Genomic DNA, 6,574 nt, shown 5'->3' on the forward strand with positions numbered 1-6,574 from the left:
AATAAGCAAGAAGCCATAACTGAGCTTTCCTTTGAACTTAAGGGGGAAAAAAAATTGGTTTGATTCAAGCTTTAGAAAATGAGCTTGATTTTTTTTTTTTTTCCACTGCAGTTTGGAGTTCTGGTTCACGTCACATCCCATTTGACAAGACTGAAAAACATGCTCGTTCTGAGGAAGGCGATTCATATTCCTCAGACGTTGTCAACAGGGCATTGAGTGCCCAGCACTTGGTATGTGGGGTAACCCCCACTCCCCCACCCCCACCCCCCACTCCACCTGCACCCAGAACTGTTGCTTGACTACACCGGGGCTCCAGCAAAGTATCCCTCCGTTGTGCGTCTTCTTGGCTCCTGTTTGGAGGCGGTGAGAAGACTGAGCTACCTGCCTCTCCCAGTGTCTCTGGTCTTACCTCTGCCTCTCTCAGGACGTTTGGAAAATGGGCGGTCCCAGGGTATTAGAAGAACAACTTGGGCAAGATCTCTGCTGAGCTCTGAGGTCCTTGGGAGAAAGATATCAGATTATATCCATCGGAGTCCCCTGATTTTCCAAAGCTCAGACAATAATGTCAGCTTTCAAGGAAATACTCTACCTAGGATATTCTACTTTGAAAGGTTTTCTCTCTCATTCTCTCAATCCCTGTGTCTGTCTCGTACGTACGTACGTGTACACACGCGCGCACACACACACACGGGGGTTTGTTCTGAACGGACTCACTAAAGCTCAGGAACAACAGTATGTAGATGAAGTAATATCCCCGTTTTACAGATGAGGACACTGAGTCCTAGGAGGGTAAGGGATGTGGCCATAAGTCAGTGCATGAACACAGGGACTAGAACCTAAGTATCCTGACCCTGGCTTGCTTTTCTCTGCATTACAGGCCCACTTCGGAAACAGTGAGCCGAGGCAGACATGGAGGGTGGGATGGGGAAGTCCTGAGCGCTCGGGCAGGTGCCTCCCAGACCCTGTCCCAGGCCACCATCCTCCGCAGCCTCTTGCCAGGAGCAGGTCTCCCCCGCCCTCAAATGTGCGCAGAAGCCCTGGCCCCAAGCCTGGCGATCAAGCCCTCTGGGAACAAACAAGGCTTTTCCTCCCACCCTAGAACACTCAATCTCTCCTCTGGTGCTGACCCCACCCTGGGGAGCCATGCGTCATTGTTGTCGACACGCTGGGGGCTGGGTGACCGCCACAGGAATTCATCCATAAACGCAGACAATGGCTGAGGAAGTGCAGGCCTTTCACGTGGCTCACAGGCTGCCCTGTGGGCCATCCTTGCAAAGGGGGTCTCCATCCCAGGTCAGATTACCACTCCCACCCCTCCTGTGTGGCCTATCTTGAGCCATCTTGTCTCATTGTCTCCCTCTAAGGGGCCTCTGCAGCCGACAAAGCCACAGTTAGGATTTCCTTGTAGAGATGCAGAGACTGGGGCCTGGAGGGAGAGATTGAAGTAGCTCAGGGGTGTTGTGGGGGACTCAGAGTTGACCTGGGGGTTAGGGGACTTGGAAGCCTAGGTCAGCTCTGTCCCCAGAGCAGGACCCAGCAGTGACCTCACCTCACAGCGTCCCAGCTTCCTCCTTTGCAAAAGGGAGTTGTTGTTTCTTTTGAGACACTGTTTGGGTCCAAAGAGGTAGCTTCTTTTTGACGGTACTTTGAGAATGACTTAAAAAATATATATATCACACATCACTTTTTGGCCCCATTATTCAAATGACCTATGGAATCCATGGATGAGTGGAGACACGGCTGAGGTCTATTTGTGGCTATTCTGTGTGAGCTCAAGCTAAAAACACAGTCATTCTCCAAAAATGTCCTCTGAGGATCAGTGAGCCATAGCACATTCCACGGGACCAATTATCTGGTTCCTTCTCTTCCGGGCCATTTATGGGTTATGTCTAAATGTTCCCACAACTCTTCTCCATTTGCCAAAGTTGTTCGTGATGTCCATGACGCACGCCTTGCAGGATGATGATGGGGCAAGAGGTAGTTTGGGCAGGTTTTAAAGGCGCCTTGCCAGCAGGTTGGGTTCCTTGTTTAGGTACAATTTAAACAAAGAGCCAAGCTGTCACGGGGGAAGGTGACGGCGCTTCTCGCTTGGGATTTCTATGTTTTGTTTTTTCACTAGGAAACTCTCAGGTTGAGAGTATTGGGTTACTCATGTGTCCAGAAATATCATGGCAGAGCGGAGGAGGGAATGCTAAGCCTCCATCCGTGGTGGAATTTGGACAGAGGGAAAACGTAGCATGGAAAGAAAAGCCCAGGCATCAGGGACGGCTCAGGGATCAGCGAACAAATGTTGCATTTGATGGCAGGTCGGCTCGATTTTCCGAGACGCCTGAGTTCAAATAAATTAGCTGCATCAGAAAGCCTTCTTAGCCTTCCAAGCTTTTCCCTGTTCATTTTATTTGAGCTCTGACAAATCATTTGTCAGTCTACCTGTCTGAATGTAGCCCAGAAGGGAGTGAAGAGTGACTTCTGCGGGCCCATCGATGCCCCTCGAGGGCCTGTGTTTACCCTTCAAGGGAAATGGCTTTTTTTCCTGACAACGATGTGGAGCACAGAGATTTTTGCTTCAATTAACTCAATTTAATTTGGAGCACCTTCAAACTGAAAACCCTGACAAGGAGTTGATTGATGCCCAGAAATGTGGAAAAATGTGCAAGTGTGTATTATGACTGTTTCCTCACTAAAGAAAACTCTGTGTGTGCTAAATAAATATTTAGGGGAAACTTCAGGCTGCTCAAGTGTCTGTCAATAGAAGAATGGATAAGGAAATTTAGGTAATTCTCACAACGGAGTCCTACTGTGTAATAGTATTCACCTACATTCTGCAAAAGGAACTGGACACCAGAGCGCATAATTTATGTACTTAAAGTATGTACCTTATAAGTTCATTTAGAGGATTTTTAGAACAGGCAGGCTAATCTGCAGTGATAGAAATTAAAATAGTGGTCATCTCTGTGGTGATGGGGATTACTGAATGTAAAAGGGATCTATGGGAACTTTCTGAGATAAGGGGGATGGTTCACATGAGTGTATCCAGTTAGATCTGTGCATTTCAACGTGTGTATATCTTATTTAAAATAACTATAAAGGGGCACCTGGGTGGCTCGGTTGGTTAAGCGGCTGCCTTCGGCTCAGGTCATGATCCCAGAGTCTTGGGATAGAGCCCCAGGTCGGGCTCCCTGCTCAGCTGGGAGTCTCCTTCTCCCTCTCTCTGCCCTTCCTGCTCATGCTTGCTTTCTCTCTCTCTCTGACAAATAAATAAAATCTTTAAAAAAATAAAATAACTCTACAAATAACAACAGACATGAGCAAGTTTTTCCTAAAGATTCAGATGTTTTATAATATTTCTTTTACTTTTTGCATTTCTGTGTTACAAGTTAATGCTCAACAACCTTTTATGGATTATCTACCACAATTCTCTTAATCTTTATGTGTGCCTTAGATCTTCTATTTTGAATGTATTGAATGGAAACTATTATAAATTCTTCCTGCTATCAAGTACAAAGGAAATTAGTATCAAATATAAAACTCACTGAAAATACATTTTAATAAGATGGGTAAGATATCTCTCTACGTCATTCATCTGTTCACGAGTATTGCTTATTGCTACAAGCATTCGTGGTTCCTCATCAGTACTATTCCCATTTTTCTTTTTATGGATGTAAGCCCTGAAAAAGCTTATTTGCATATCTAAGAGGTAGCAATGGAAGGATTTGTTATAGAACAATATTTAAAGTATTCTCAAGTTATTGGCCAAAAATCACTTAGTAATCTGCTATCAAAGGTTATTTGTAATGATCCACCAACTAACAAGTTGATTGGTCCTTCTTCAATTTAGTTGAAAGCAAATAATTAAAACCATTACCATTACATACATACGTAAATGAGTCAAATAGCACCATCAAGCATTAGTTAACCAATTAGTTTCTCATTCACTTTCTTAGTGCCTCTAAAAGTACTCCAAATTTTTCCTTTGTTCCATGTCCAGGGTATTCTTACACCCCTGGAGTAAGGTGGGGATTTTAAGATTCAGAAGAGGTGAGAGGCACTGGGGAAAAGGTCTTTTTGAAAGCAATGCAATTAACTGTAAGAGGTCAGTCTCCCCAGGATCTTTCCACCCCCAACCTAACTAGATTTCTGTTAATTCCAGGAGTAAGCCCGGCTTTCCCCTGCACATTTTGTTCTTTCTGGAAGAAATACTCCCTCATCCACTCTCTAACTTCTGCTCCTCTTTCCTGATACAGGGAAGACTTCCTCCATCAACGTTAGGTACAGGTGCCCTTTTATATCTTCCCAAAGCACCTGTACTTTCCTGTTTTGTAGCCCCATCGCAGGGGGGGCTACTACTTCTGAATGATCTGTCTCTACAAGACTATGTATCCCGTGAGGACAAGGATTGTTCACCACTGTATCCCTCGTATCTGTGTCAGAACCTGGCACTAATTACTTGCTCAATACATATTTATTACATGAATGTAAATGAATGGAGAATGTAAGAAGAGTAAAGTAGAGATCTTTCTCCAGGCTTGCTATTATTCCATGGTCTATTTTATACCAGCACAATTTCACTTTGTATTAATTACCATAGCTTCATAATACAGTTTTATATCGGATGTGGCAAGCCCCCATATCAAACACACGCAATTTGGTTTTTTCCTTCAGAACTGTATGTTACTATACGTGGCTCTTCGTACTTCTATATACATTTTACAATAAGCTTTTTAGAATCAGCTTGTCTGTTATACATACACACACACCCCATACCACAGAAGGATTCTGATTGTAATTGCTCAAATTTATAGAACTATTGGTGGAAAATTCACATGTTTATCACATCAAGTCAGCCTATAAATTTAATTAGATCTTCTTATGCTTTCCATGTGGCCCTCATTTAACATATTTTTACTCATATTTCATAATTTTATCCATAAAGTCCTTACAAAAGTATTTTCAATTTATTTTCAGATATCTTGCTTTTCAATATTTCCTTTTCTAATGATTGATTACTCGTGTGTAGAAAGGCAATTTATGGGTATCGGTTTCTTATTAATTTTAATTTATTTGTAGAGTCCCTTAAATTGTTTCTACCTCATATTTTCCATCTCTCATTCCTTGATCTTTTCCCCGTTTTGCCTGTGCTTGCAAAGACCTCCACTACAACAGTAACTAGAAGCAGTGACCACAGACCTTCTTGCCTTCCTTCTGATTTTGAAGGAATGCTTTCATAATTCAGTGTGCTATTTGCTAGGTGTTTCTGGTAGATAATCAGGTTAAAGAAGTTTCTTTCTGCTCCTGGATGGTCATGAAGAGTAAAGGAAACAACGCAGATGTCCATCAGTGGGTGAAGGGTGAAATAAACTATGGTACGTCCATGTCGTGGACTAGAAAGGAACAAACTCCAGATAGAATCAGCAACCCGAATGAATCTCCAGAGAAATAATGCTGAGTGAAAAGAACCAGTCTCCCCAGCATTACCTACTGTATGATTCCACTGAAGTAACATTCTTGAAATGACAGGACTACAAAAGCAAGAGAACAATGGAATCTTTACAGCGCTGACAGGACAAAGGAAGTCAACACAGAATTCTGTATCTGGCAAAAATACGTCTTCGAGGAAGGCAAAATAAAGACATATGTAGACAAAAGAAAGCAGAGAGAATTTATTGTCAGGAGTCTTGTCCTCTAAGAATTGTTCCAGGACATTCTTCAGGCTGAGGAAAAATGATGGAAAGGTGAAATTATACAAAGAGATTGAAATAGAGAGTGCTGGAAATAGTAAATATGTAGGTAAATACACCTTTTTTTTCCCCCTTCAAATTTTTACTTGACTTTTTAGAACAAAAATGATAAATGTGTCTTGTGTGGTTGAAAACACATAGAAGATACATGACAATAGTACAAATGATAGGATGGGAGAAAAACAGAAGCATATTGTAAGCTTCCTATGTGATAAGTAAAAAAGCATACTAGTATTTGAAAGTAGACAATATTAAGGGAAAGATATATATTGTAAGCTCTGGAGCAACCACTAAAAGTAAGTAAAATAAGTATAACTGATAAGCCAAAAGAAAACATAAAGTGACAAAATACAAAAAAAAAATAGTTCAGAAGAAGTCAGAAAGGAGAAAAGATCAAAGAACAGATGGAACATACAGAAAACCAAGAGCAAGATGTAGACTCACATCCAATCACAGATTCAGTAACTACATTAAATAGAAGTAGACCAAATGCTCCATTGAAAAGACAGAAATTACCAGACAAGATAAACAGGAAGAGCCGAATGGACCACAATATACTCATTTAAGAGATTGGTCTTTAAGTGTAAAGACACAGATGGGTTAAAAGAAGGAAGGCAGGGAAAAGATAAAGCAGGCAAACACTAGTCCTAAGAAAGCTGGTATGGCTGAGCAGTTACTTAGTAACAGGACAAGTGGTATTACTGGAATGAAAGAGAAATATTCATAACAACCAAAGCGTCAGTTAATCAAAATGACAACAATCAAAAATGATTATGGGCCGAATGGCAGAGCTTCAGACAAACTGACAGTTGTCTGAAACCTGACTACATCGTTGG

The sequence above is a fragment of the Zalophus californianus genome, chromosome 17, assembly GCF_009762305.2.
Source record: "Zalophus californianus isolate mZalCal1 chromosome 17, mZalCal1.pri.v2, whole genome shotgun sequence".
Taxonomy (NCBI): Eukaryota; Metazoa; Chordata; class Mammalia; order Carnivora; family Otariidae; genus Zalophus; species Zalophus californianus.